Genomic DNA, 14,216 nt, shown 5'->3' on the forward strand with positions numbered 1-14,216 from the left:
TTGGGCTGACCTTCTTATTTGTCTTTGGTATCTCTGAGCTTAGGGCTCTAGAAGCCACCAGTAATGTCACTGATTCAGAGACCCTAAGGCTGGTTCTTGCTCTGCTGGCATCTGGGCCAGGGCTGAGGCTGTGTTGTCAGCCTACACTGGGACTATCCTGGATTCCCATCCTGCTGACCTTCTAGGTTGTGTTCAGCTAGAAAATTGTTCCAGCCTGTCTTTTTGTGTGTTCTGACATTCTAAAATTTGTTTAGTGTCATTATTTAAAGAAATTTGGAGAGTTTTGGGGGGAGAGCTTGGCAGAGTTCCTGTCTTTACTCTCCCTTCTTTGTTCTGCCTTCCTCTTGTTTTATTTTTTCTTTGTTTTCCTTTAGGTCTCTTTTCCTAGATTATTCTCAATGTTAGACATTGAGACAATCCTATTATATAACTGTAAGCATTATACAGAGCTCATCTTGAGCCCCTTTTTCTTCTCTCAATATCTTTTTTCTTAGTTTCATCAGTTCATATAAGCTAATTATCATTTATATAAAGATGACCCCCACCTTTACATTTTAGTTTCTCTTTACAGGTTAACTGGAGTTCTATGTGGCCACATTCCTACTAGAAATTTCTTTGATATCCTTTATGCATCTCTTAAGCATTTCTAAATTATCTCACACACACACCCTCCCAAACCTACCTCCCTTCTTCCTAACTTTACAATTTCTTTTGAGAGTACCATTATCCTTCTAGTCGATAATTTAAAATTATCCTTTTAGATTTTACTTTCCCCTCCCTCATAATCAATCATCTATTAAATCTTATTGGGTCTACTTTCAAAAACCCCTCTCAAATTTGTCCCCTTCTCTGCTTGTATTGTATATCACAACCATGATTTGTGGCCTTATCAGCTTTTGTCTAAACTATTGCAGACTGCTTTCCTTATTTTTAATCTTTTCCCTTTAACAGTCAAATTAATATTGCTAAATTCTGTTACTTTCTTGCTTAAACAAATAAAACAAATCCTCTAGTACCACTTTCTTCTAGTATTTAACAATCTGATTCCAGATTACCTTTTTTAGACAATACAAGTTCTTTATATTATCACATTTCTGACATATTTATCTTATTGTTTTATGTACATGATATTTCATCTCCCATCTCCATGTATTTGTACAAGCTGTACCCCATGCTTGGAACCTTACCTCATTACCTTAGCTTATTGGAATCCTTAATTTCCTTCAAAATTTAGTTCAATGCATGGACTCTTTTTTGATTTTGATTGTTGCTAGTATCCTGTCCCTGAAATTACTTTTTATTTGAAATATATTGTATTCTATTATTTATTTGGTATATATTGTGTATTTACTTCCCTTCTTACATATTTCTTTTCAAGAGAATACAGGCTCCTTGAGGACAAATAATGCCCTGTTTTTGTCTTTATATACCTGAACCTAGCACAGAACTTTACACTTAGATGGTACTAAATCAATTCTTTTAAAAACTGAAATTATGTAAATATATCTTTCCTACACTATAAATATTCAATTTCTCTAAACCTTTTAGTCAATGTTCATTATAATGAAAGTTGATTATTATATTGTATTTTACCAAGGGGGTATAAAGTGGAAAATGTTTTTCAAATTAAACTGTATTTGTTTAATAAGAGGTTCTATAAATTATACTCTTGCCTACAAGTAAGCCAATATATGCATTTTTACTCTGTAGAAAATTCCTTTTTGTATATAAACTAACGGTCACAGGATGCACATGTCTTCTCTACTATGATTCTCTGACCTTCTCCAATTCTAAAGAGCAAAGGAATAAGGTTACAAACACTCTCATTGGAGACTTCAAGATTTGAACTATCACTTTGGAAGTAATATGTGGAGGAGAGAAGAAGGACCTGGAGGAATAGAATAGAATTAAGTTTGATCCTCAGATCCTGTTAATACAGGGATGAGCTATATCACCAAGGCAACCCAATAGGCATTGTGATCTCAGATGGATATGTAGGAAAATTTTTTTGTTTGGACAGAGAAATAGAATTGAATAGCCAGAGTTTCAGGAGAAAAGAATGAGAAACTGGAGGCATGACAGACACATAGCATTCAGGTAAACTCCCTAATCCTATCTCATCCTCTCTCTTCCCTTGAGAAAGATGGCACTCCTAAGGTAAGGGGTGATACAAGTATGCAATTTTTTTTTACTTTTCTCTCATTTGGGGAATGAAGTTGACACATTTTGCTAAATATATCTCCTCATTTTCCACTTTTTCAGTTATTTTATTTTTGGTGTCGTTGACATTTGGGCCTGAGTATAAATGAGAAGACTGGAGTTAAAGGGAGTCTTAGGAAGAGAAGAACCAACATTCTTCTTTGAGTTGATCTTCTAATTTTTTCATTTGACTTTGCTCTAATATTTCAGATTGCATATCTTCATCTTGGAGGTCTATCTCTTCTAATTTGTTTTGCAGAATGCACAACTTTTTATTAAAATTTTCCAGTCTTTCTTCTAAAACTCTGGCTCTTTTTTCAAGTTTTTCTTTAAGAACTTTAATTTCACTCCTTATTTCATCTTTGAATTCTTTTGTTAGAATTTTCAACCGTTCTTGTGCTTGTTCCATTCTTTTTTCTGGTGTACTAGCTATGGTAGACAATGACAAATTATTTCTTTCTTTCTTAGATGTCTCTTCAAGTCCTTTTACTCCATATTTCTGCATTGTAGAAGAGCTTTTTTTGTACTTGCTCATTTTTCAGTTTCTTTGCTTTTTGTGTTTCTCTCTGTAGAATTTTCCTTGTGAAGATTACTTTCCTTTCTGCTCTTTGTTATTCTTTTACTTTAAATGGATCAGTTGTTGTTTGAAGGTGATTTGGGAATGACTTGATCTCACAACTACTCATTGAACCATTTTTTTTCCAGAAATCCTGCTTCTCTAAAGTTCTCCTTGGCTAGTCGCTGTATGTATAGAAAGAAACCCAAAAAGTCAGGCCAGGGGAAACTCTCATAAGTATAATAAATTTGACTCTCATAAGTATAATAAATTTATTTTTCCTATGATGAGTATATAGTATCTTTCTGACCATTCCCTTCTCTTTGAAAATTTATTACTAGTTGGTAAAGACTAAATTGGTAGGCAGGTAGGTCAAATATCTTTTTTTCCCCTTTCACTTTTATTTCAAAGAACACTAAGGGAGAACATATGGGTGACTACATGTATGCTATGCTATCTTTTCAAATGAAATATTGGTCAAAGTAGTATGTAAAATAAAAAATAAATATGTAATTCATCTTAAATCTCGCCATCATTATTCTCAGTTATCTAAACTATAGGCTATTATTTACAATATCTTTTTGATAAAAATAAGCATCACTATAGTAAAACACGTCCTATTGTATCCAAGATATTTTGGAAAATCATTTTGCCTTCCATATTTTACTTTTTAAAGTCATTATTATTAGATATCTATTCAGATTGAACTTTAAATATGAAAATATTGGGAAGGTAGATGATCAAGAGGAAAAAAGATCATGACCTCAGATTTAGTGTGGTGAGAAATTTGTTTTAGAGGGCAGATTAAATAGGAATGAGGATTGATCAAGTTGTCAGCAGAAAAAATAATGTGTGAGAGACCATGGAGACCTGGTATTGGGGGGAGGGAGGGAGGGAATATAACTAAGGAAAAATAAGAGCATAGGCTTAAGTGAGGTTCTTAAAAAGATGGTCTGTGAGAAGGATGTGAGAAAAAGGGGGGCAAAATAAGGAAATAATTACAATGAGTAATCAGTTGTGAATCTATATAAAAATGTGTTATATGAGGACATATATTTATGTGTGCGTATGAATATATATATATATATATATATTCATATAGTCCGTGGAGATCTGAGGTAATCAATAGAAGTAGATTTTTTCCCTCACAGTCACTTGATGAGGGGCAAGCATGATGTAGAAAGAGATGGGGGGGAAGGGTCATTTCTCTTTTAATTGATCTGGACCCTATTTACTGTAGAAAAGTCAATCATATAATATTCCCTAGTATTGAAGGGAAAATAAGGGGCAATGAGGCACAGAAAGTGAAGTCTTCAAGATGCTAAGAAGAGGTTCATTGGGAATACCATCCTTTCCACTCTCCCTTCTCAGGATACCCTTGCTGTAGGAAACAGATGAATCAAAACCAGCCTAAATGTATCAGCATCTCCTCTGGATGTATTAAGGGAGCTAGATAACAACTTGTTTAAATTATCTTATCCATACTTGATAAAAGTCAGACTTAGATTTGTGCAGGGAGCAAGAAACTGGTTGTGGCACTAAAGTAGACTGTAACAATGGAGATCAGGTAAATATTGGTCATGTTTCTTTCCCACATCACTGTGGTTTTATAGTACTAACACAGCTAAAGTTTGAGATTTACAGAATCTTATATAACTTCTAAAATGTAATTTGAAGCTCTGGAATTCTAAAATATTATGATTTTTCTATTCAGTGGTCATTTTAAATAATCACAATCTTTTGGAACTGCCTAGAACTCAAAAGTAAAGCAGCAGAGTAAAATAAAATAAATCTAAAACCAATAATAAATGCCTGTCACAAAAAAATGTGCATTTAATTACAAAGGAGGAGAAAAGAGTTTGTCATAGTTAACTTTTCAGGCTTAGAGAATATTCATTCAACTCACCCAAAACACAGTGCTTGAATTTGTGGCTCAATCTTTGCTTCTGTCTATGTTATAATCAGACTGTTTGAAAGCAAATGGTACAAGCTGCTGATGTTGGTCAGAAAGGAAGATGGTGGTAGCATACTCACAATTAACATGGATAAAACACTTGAAAATTTGCAAAGTGCCTTTTAAATATATTGATGCACCTGAACCTCATAACAACCCTCTGTGAGGTAGATACTACAGGTAGTATTATCCCTGTTTTACAGATGAGGAAAGTTAGTATTAGACAAGTTAGCCTGTGTTCACACAATTAACTAAGCATGAGAGGCAGAATTTGAATTCAGGATTTTCCTAATTCTAAGTTCAAAACTATCACTTAGAAACTCTAAATAGTAGTAAAAGCCCAAATGCTTTGAGTCACATAGCAAGGCAGGAGAAAGATTGTGTTCAGTTAGAAATTTCAGAATTTCAAAAAAGCATTTGAGAGAATTTTTGTATGTTTCCATTTGGACAATGGAGAAATATGTACCAGATAGCTTCAGAGTGGGAGGAAAGTCTCTAGTAGAATAAGTAAAGGATGTGAGGAATTTTCCATTTTCTCCTCTGTGCTGCTTAACATTTTAGAAAATGTGGTTTAAAATATTTTATTAATGTTAATTCAAGAGTAAATACATGGATGACCTACTTATCAAATATGCAAATGAAACAAAGTGGAGAAGAAGAACTAACATACTAAATGATCAGATCCTGAACTGAAAGAGGTTTTTTGTTTTTCTTTTGCAAGGCAGTTGGGGTTAGGTGACTTTCCCAAGGTCACATAGCCTGAAAGGATTTTTGACAAACCACAATGCTAGATTTGAATAAGATTGAGTTAATGGAGATATATGTAGAATTAATTGTGCATTTCAGTGAAAAAAAAAATCAACTTGGCAAGTATAAGATATAGAGGCATGGCTGGATAGCAATTCACTTTAAATATTATTTGGTAGCTTTAGTTAATTAACTTGCAATTCTCAGTGTAAGTCAGCAATGACAAATAAAGGCCAGCCAAATTTTGTCTAATAGAAGATCTTAAGCTGCACTGAAAGAGATAGTGAATGAAGGGGGATGGTACTGCTGTTACTCTGACTCAGCCAAACTGATGTTTGTCTGAGAATATGGTTAAGGCACTATTTTAAGAAAGATACTGCCAAGTCAGAGAATATTCAAAAAAGGGATAGCAGGGAAATGAAGTTCTTATAGTTTAGTGATTGCAAATTCATTGAAGACAAGTATAATTTTGTACAAATATAGATTGATGAACAATATTACTTAAAAAATTAGAAAACAGAAATTCTGATTATCAGGCTAAAATCTTCTGTCAGAGAAAATTATTGGTAAGTATAATATTTAGTCATGGAGTTGGAATCATGAGACCTAAATTTTGAGTTCATTATGGTAAAGCAGAAAGAGCATATGACCCTGAGTGGCCTCTCTCTATCCTCAACTCCATCCTTTATGACCCTAGAAAACTCACTTATCCAGTAAAATAGAGGGATGGGAAACAGATAATTTCTTAAGTTCCTTCCAGCTCTTGATCTATGATCATACATAAGTCCCATTTACTAGCTGCATGACTTTGGACAAATATCTTCAATTCAAAAATGAAATAGTCCCTGTCCTCAGGGATATTTGTTTATAAATAAAAAATATGTGCAAAGTAAAATACAAAATAATTATTTAATGTGTATATGTGTGTGTTTGGAGAGGTGGGATGGCTACTAACTCCTGGAGGAATCAGGGAAGGTTTCTTGTAAGATGATGGCACAATGATAAGTCTTGAAAGAACCTAGGGGTTCCAAGAAGTGAAAGTTAGGAAAGATTACATATCTAGGAGGACAGAGAAATCAAAAAGGTCAAGTGCCCTAGAAATTTCAAAAAGTAAAAGAACTGAGAAAAAAGCCAACAAATTGAGCAATTAAGACTTTTTTTTTGTAGAACTGGAAAGAGCAGCTAATTGAGAGTGCTTCTTTTTTTCTTTTTTTTTTAATTTATGGAATAAACCAAGCATTGTCATTACACAGTATGATAAAAAGTTTATCATACATGAAGTTACAAATCTGTTATTTATAACTTGCTATTCTTTTAAAATATATAAAGTATAAATATATAATTTTTTTCTCCCTCCTGCCTTACAGTTGGCTACCATTAGACATATGTGTATATATGTGTATATGTATGTGTGTATGTACATATGGAAAGTCATTCTTCACATATATATTTATCCTCCCTTTCTCTGGTTGCCAATAGTATCTTTGTTCATATGTCCTTTATAGTTAATTTGTGTATTTATAGTAGTCAAAATGACACTCAAAGTCCTTCTATTATTGCTATTCTATTTACCATATACCAGTGGTCCTCAAACTTTTGTTCTCAATATCTTTATCCTATAAAATGATTGAGGATCTGTCCAAAGAATTTTTGTTTATGTGGGTTATAGTTCTAGATATTGATCACATTAAAAATAAAAACAAATTCTGAATTTGTAGACTTTCTGAAAGGATTTCAGAGATTCTGAGTATTCTCTGGACCAGACTATGAACACTGCCATATACAGTGTTCTCTTGGTTTTGCTCATTTTGCTCTACATTATTTTCTGCAAGTCTTTCAATATTTTTCTAAGATCATTGAGCTTATCATTTCTTATAGCATAGCAGTCCATCACAATCATGTACCACAACCTGTTCAACCACTCCCCAATCAAACGTAGGAATTGAACTAATATGTCTTTAAAGCCAATCCCAATTCTAGCAATCTTTGATGAAGTGTTAAGATTTAGAAAGTCATCATTGGAGTTGTCTGTGTTGACATGAAAGTTGTGTAAGAATGAATAATTCCAAGACTGACTTTTCTGCTCTCACATTCAAACAAAAAGGAACTCAATTTTATAATTATACAAGTGCCATTTGCCATAAGCTCCTAGTCTCTGATATATGGCTGATATGTTTAGCTTGGATTATTGACATGTTATATATTTACCCTGACTTATTCTTCGTAAAAATATTTACTCATCAATGCTCATCAAATTTTATATATGTATATTTATACATAGAGAGATACATAGACATGTATGACAATTTTACCTACTTTTTCTTGTATTATAGCTCACAAAGAGGCCATCTTATAATAAGGTAGAGAAAGTTTTTTTTTTTTAATGTTCATTGCAAGTTGTGTTTTGAAAGTAATATTAGCAATTCAAAATATATCATGTCCCAGAAATATTTCTTTAATTGAGAAATGGGTTACTGGTGAATAAAATCCATGGAATTGAATTCACAGAGAAATAATTGCGCTATGATAATAATAAAAAACCCAACTTAATGTTCTCTAGGCAACAGAACATCGCCAATGTGCTAAATCTTTGTATGTAAACTTATTAAATTATTGTTTTATGAATCTTCTGTGGGCTCATATCCAAATTGAATGTTTTGCCAATATTAATCTCTTACTGATGGTTCTAACAAAGAGTTCTCTTTCAGGGACAGGTCTAGTTCCTTGGGGAAGTAAATAGAGTCAATGATTTACTGATAAGGCCACCCACTATATACATCATTGCTGTCCCATATATCAATGTCAAGGGCAACAGCTTGCTTTACTAAGTGATTCTGCAGTATCTTCTCAAAGACTATTTTGTTTCGTAATCAGATCAAAGTGCCAACATGAATACTTTTCAATTTTGCATAAATTGTGTGCATCTCTAATAGCACTATTATTTCAGAGATGTATTTATGCATTAGTATCCCCTAGAAATTGCAGCTGAAAATTTTAATTTCTTTTTTCAAAGCCTGAATAAACTTGTCTCCTTAGAAAATACCCAACTTGCTTATCACTGATGTAAGCTGAAGCATGGCTGATTGCAGAGATGCTTTTACGCTAAAACTGAGATTTTATGCTTGTTCCTTCTTGGAAGAATTCAAACATTTATGTGGCATTTGCTTTGTAACTCTTCCTAGCCCGCCAGCTGCAAATTTGGTGTTAATTAGCCAAGCTATTTTGTAGATGCTCTTGTCTGTCCATAGGACGCTATCAAATGGTATTAAATATTTTATCCAATCCCTTGAAAATGGATTGGAAAACTAATGAGTGATCGCTTTGCGAAAATTACACAGGGTGAAGAGAAAACCCTAAAGGAACACTGCCCCTTTGATGATGACTGACAGATAATGACATAGCTTTCAGTCTTTGCTTAAAAAAAAAGATAGAATTTACTGAGAGGATAGTATAGTTTCGCATCCATCGTAAGTTGATACTGGAAATGCCTTTAGGAGGACAAGTAGAAGGACATGTTTCTTTTGAAATCCAAAAGATGAGGAAAAGTTTGGCAGTTTAAAAAAATTGATATCCTGCTAAACAAGTTATTGATTTTCTTTTTGGATTTGCAGTACAGGCGTTCCTGTGAGTAGTCCCATTTTGAAGCGTTTCTCCGAAGGAGCATGCTATGCTCTGTACATAATCTTTCAATAAGGAATCCTACTTACAGCATATTTTTTCTTCAAAGGCTTTGCATTTCTGCATAAAAAGCTTATTAATTATTTGTAGCTGCTTGTCATCATGTTCTGATAATAGAAGCCTGGTCAAGGATAATAATTACCACTTCACCTTTTTTGGATCATATATATCCACTATTCCTAGTGCAATATTACCCAAAGCATCTCTTCTCTCCCTGTACACAGGACCAAAAGTGCAGGCACATCATTTATTGATAAGACAAAAAGAATGTAATGAAATTATCAATGTTCTTGAATTAATTATGAACATGATTAAGAAAGCTAAAATCTCAGGAGCCAGGATCTCATTACCCATTCAGTCTTAGGGATTGCTTTCATTCAGCTAAGCAAAAAGGCTTTGAGCAGTCCCACAATTGCCTTTCTCTCATTTATTTGTGCTAGAATTAAGGTTTATTTGTTTTCTGTTTTCTCCTTCTTCAGAGATTATTTCTCTTAGTTTATCCATTTAACAAATTGTTTCTTCTTGTATCATAGAAGAATGCCCCTGTAGGGCCTATATCACTGTCTTCTGTCTACAGACCTCCTCCTTTTGATGGCATTTTCTCTCAACTCATTTTGCTGGGAGCTCCTAAATATCTCTCAAGGTAAGTCTGAGAATGTAGCCAAAAAGTTCTTTCAGATTTATGTCTGCAGCTATACAACAGTTCTGTCTGAGTCCCATTCAGCTCAGACTCTTAATGACATCATTATTACGCTGTCTGAACTAGGCTGCATTTAACTGGGAGCCTGCTTAGTATTATTACTTACCTTCCTTACTATGTGAAGGTACTAATAATAGTTGTTTGTGGGGTGATGGGGGTTAGGGGATACGAGGGGGCAAGGAATTGTATCAAAAGTATCAGGGAAACTGAGTTTGGATTTAAATCTGGTAGTCCTGTGCAGCACAAATAAAAAGCCAAAGTTCATTTCAAATGGATATTTTGGAGGATAAAAATCCTCATAGATCTGTTGCTCTCACTTTGTCAGAGTTGGGTCGGGAAGAGTGTAACTGAAGATGCAATGCCGTCCCTTGCTTTATTTCCAGATTTTTCAGTATTCCACATTTCAAACCGTTCTTCTTTATAAGGCCCCCTGGAATTCCGGGTTATTGTAGTATCTAATGGAAAAGGAATATTAGAATGATATGGTATAATGTCAAATGCCTGGTAATTACCTTGATGAAACCTGGCAAGGAAAACAGATCTATTTGTCAGATAAAGCGAGAGGACTTTTAAGCAGCAAACTTTTCCTAATAAATCATTGATAGAAAATGCCATTGTTAAGATATGATGTTCTCTATCAGCATGCATTTTGCAGTCACAGGCATGGCTATACTACATGGTTTAATGATGTTTGGGTTTAAAATTTGTTATGGAACCCATGTTTTTTCATATGTGAGAGTTAAACATTGGGGAGATAGGACATGGGAGAAAGTCATAGCTGTAGGTCATTAAACAAACGTTTTATATGTGCCACTTTAAAAGAAAAAGATCCTGGTTTCCTCTCTATTGGCAACTAAATAAGACTGCTTCCACCTTCACCAATTTAAATGAGTGGGAAAAATGCAAAAATTAAAATACAAGATGAATGTTGTAGCTCTTCACAATGAAATGATTATAACATACAATTTACAAATTTGCAGTCCTAGAAATAACCTTGAAATTTGAAACTTTCCTATAAAATTTGATTAAATGACACAAAGAGTGAAGATTGTCTCTGTAAATCTATATGGTAAATAAATAGTAAGCATGCTTATGTAAATTTGTATGTGAGTGTTTCCATTTAAAAATATTACTTTTGTTTTTTATCACCTATCTACACTGGGACATTCAAAAATATATTACGTAAAGTGATGTAACATTATCAGGTATTCTATTTTCTGCTGCCTATTTTATATTTTGTTAATTTGATAAACAAATAACTAATGATAAGTGGAATGACAGCTAATATCCATTCTACTTAGGCCTGATTTTTAACAATCATGAAGCTAACCATATTAATTTGAAAGTGTTAAAAATGCATAAAGACCTTGAGTCTTGTTTTTATATATCAAACAAGAAGAGTAGTAGAAAGTAATTTTCTCATTTTATGAATTCAAAATGCCAGAGAAAAAATCCTGTTGCTTAAGTAGCAGCTTCTTACATTTCATCTCATTCTAAGAAAATGAAAATGTCTCTGAATTCTTTTGATATTTCTTTTACATCTTATCAAAAGAGAAAAAATGAATCATATCATATCTTGCATGCTACATAAAAGGAGTGAACAGAAATTCTGTGTGGTTTTCTCTAGGGGAAGCCCATTATTATGGTCCTCTAGGTGGTCGCCTTCACTTTAGTTATTGGACATGTTCAGGTGAAACAGTTTGGAGATTGAAATATGCAATGTACCAGCAGACACATGAGTAGCTAGTGATAAATTGAGGAGGGGGAAGGGAGGAGGGAGAGGGAAGAGTGGCTTATGGCTCTCTCTACAAAGTTGGTAAACAGGGAATGTTCTTCCAATTCAGAAGTATAAAAGGTGCCTTTTCTTTCACTTATGGCTACTACAATATCCACATGTTTCTAGAAAGATATTATTGTATGGGCTCATTACTTGAGAAAGAATATTAATGAGATGCTACTAGTTAAATCTGAGAAAAAGTTGTTTTAATGGAAAGTATTTAAATGTTGATCTTGGCTATCTAGAAATCATGTCTTGTCCTTACTCTAAAAATAAATGCCTGGTATATACATATATCCATATATCCATAAAAACACATATATACACATATACATACATATATGTATATAATGACTTATAGAGGATTTCTCTCCTTTATTTTTTAAAAGACAAAAGACAATTAATTCTCTCTGTAACAAATTAAGTTGTCTTCATAGAACTGAAATAAATTGAAGTTAAATCAACACTAGAAAACTGACTGGAGAAAATATCCGTTAGAAGTCTGATGTTGCTATGCTGGAGGAAAAAAAATGATATTGCTAATAGACTAGTAAATATGTTGTAAGTATTGGTTAAGAAAAACCTTCTAACCTTTGATACAGAGTGTTATAATTATATTTTAAATAGATTTTTTAAACATAAAAACTGAAGCTATGATAAAAATGGAAATATTACAAGATTTTTAAAGTTTTTGAAGGTGTTCTAATTAAGACAATTTCCCTAATAACAAAACCTGTTCAATCTGCTCTGGAAAAGAGTAAAGAGTATTCAAGAGCCATATACACAAACACACAAATATACATGCATACATATGTAATATATATATATTTTAATATCAGGACTAGCTCATGTTTAAAAAAATTAAAATACAGATAATTGGCATTTTGATCTCCAGATTTCATTCAGACTTATATAATTGGTATTGAAATAAAACACCAACAATAATTGTAAAATAATATTAAATATTAAAACACATGATTTAAGTTGTTAATAATTCTAATAAATTATTGGCTAAAGAAACTACCAAATAGTATATATATAGAGAGAGAGCTGTATGAATTTATAGTATGCATAAATTTCTATATATTTGTACAGGCAGGTATCATGCATATTTATGGTACATGTTCTCACCTATACATGAAAGTTCTTCTATCTACTAGATATAATATATGCTTATTGGACTCAATTGGATTTCTAATCTAAGGTTATTTCCACCATATAATTACTACTGTATACTCACACATGCACACATACATCACATACACAAATACATGACTTAGCCAATATGGTGTGGAAAGAAGAGTACTCAACTGGAAACCTGGAGATCTGGGTTCTAATTCTGTCACTATCTACTTGTGTGATCTTGAATGAAGAACAGTATTGAATTGAGAGTGATGGTGAAGTTGGATGAAATGATCCTTAAGGTTTCATACAACTCTAAAATTCTTATCCTCAATTTCCAAGAGAAAGTCCTCCTTTCCTCTTTTTTTTCTCCCTCCTCTCTCTCTTTCCCACTGTCTCTTCTCCTCTCTTTCTTTGAATGTATATTTAATAAATACTCATAGTATGTGTATATAATATACATTGACAAGACAGTTTATTCAATGACTATTTTCATCTTTCTACTTAGGAATAAGAATAATATTACTTTAGTGTTCATTTGTTTTGAGTGTTAAAGATATTAAGGTATGCTTTTAACTTTTAACTTTTAACTTTAACAGAACAGGTAAAACTCTCCATATCCTCTAACTTTATTGCTTACTAAAGTATTGATTGTACTTGAACTTCTGTGATCCAGCTAGCTTGATTCTGGAAGTTCAAGACTTAATTTACCCCCAGCCATTTAAGTTTATGCTGACCTGTCCCTATAAACAGTGAGGCTTGCATTCTAGCAAATGCTCCTGTAAAAAATTCCCCGAGTGTAGAAAGAGAGAATTATTTCATCCTTGCATTTCTCAAAGCAAGTTGTTGGGCTTTTGCAGATTGCTAATAGGCTCATTAAGCTCCTGCTTTGTATGAATGCTGAACTGATCTCCCTAACTAAAATTAGCTTTTTCTTTTGGTCAGTAGCTCAAATTTCCCTACTTTTGAGGGTAGCTGTATTCTACTAAGATGTAATTTCGTTTATGGTATTAAAAACTGCATTTGACATTTGGGGCATTTCTGTCCGTGGATGTTCATGGCATGTCATCATACACTAAAAGCTTAGGATGGTGGTGGTATTGGGGTGGGGAGGGGGAGGAGGCTGGCACATCAATGCAAAAGGATCCATTTTACTAAGAATGGGTTAAGCAGAACTATCTGCTTTAGATTGATTTAAATCAGTAATGGATCTTCTCATAAAGCTGCTGTTACTAGATATTACATTGCTATCTCAGTCCTTTGATAGCACAGATAAGAAGTGCTTACCACAGAGGAGGCTCCTAAAGGACAGATATTGTTTCCCATACCTCAGGGAGTAAAAAGCCATACTGCTGGTTCAGGAACTTTTACTAACAGCAAGTAAATTCAGGCCTTATCAAGTTACAGCACAAACTGCACTCATGTTTTATTATTCTCATTAGAGATTTAAGGACTAATTCCAGTTGTTAGCGCTTAGCAGTTT

The 14,216-nt window shown here is 33.3% G+C and overlaps 2 long non-coding RNA genes across 2 annotated transcripts in view; one reads left to right on the plus strand and one right to left on the minus strand.

Annotated features, from left to right (window-relative positions):
* Positions 1-2,037: 2,037 nt before the first annotated feature.
* LOC116422263 overlaps positions 2,038-14,216 on the plus strand; it is a 121,092-nt gene continuing 108,913 nt past the window's right edge. The window contains exons 1-2 of the long non-coding RNA XR_004232829.1: positions 2,038-2,097; positions 9,668-9,777. This is a non-coding gene — a long non-coding RNA (uncharacterized LOC116422263). The remainder of the gene's footprint in view (positions 2,098-9,667; positions 9,778-14,216) is intronic.
* Positions 2,571-4,801, minus strand: LOC116422262. Its single transcript, XR_004232828.1, has 2 exons — positions 4,662-4,801; positions 2,571-2,940 (listed from the first exon to the last, which is right to left on the minus strand). It is a non-coding gene; the product is annotated as an uncharacterized LOC116422262 (long non-coding RNA).

Source organism: Sarcophilus harrisii, chromosome 3 (genome assembly GCF_902635505.1).
Source record: "Sarcophilus harrisii chromosome 3, mSarHar1.11, whole genome shotgun sequence".
Lineage (NCBI taxonomy): Eukaryota > Metazoa > Chordata > Mammalia > Dasyuromorphia > Dasyuridae > Sarcophilus > Sarcophilus harrisii.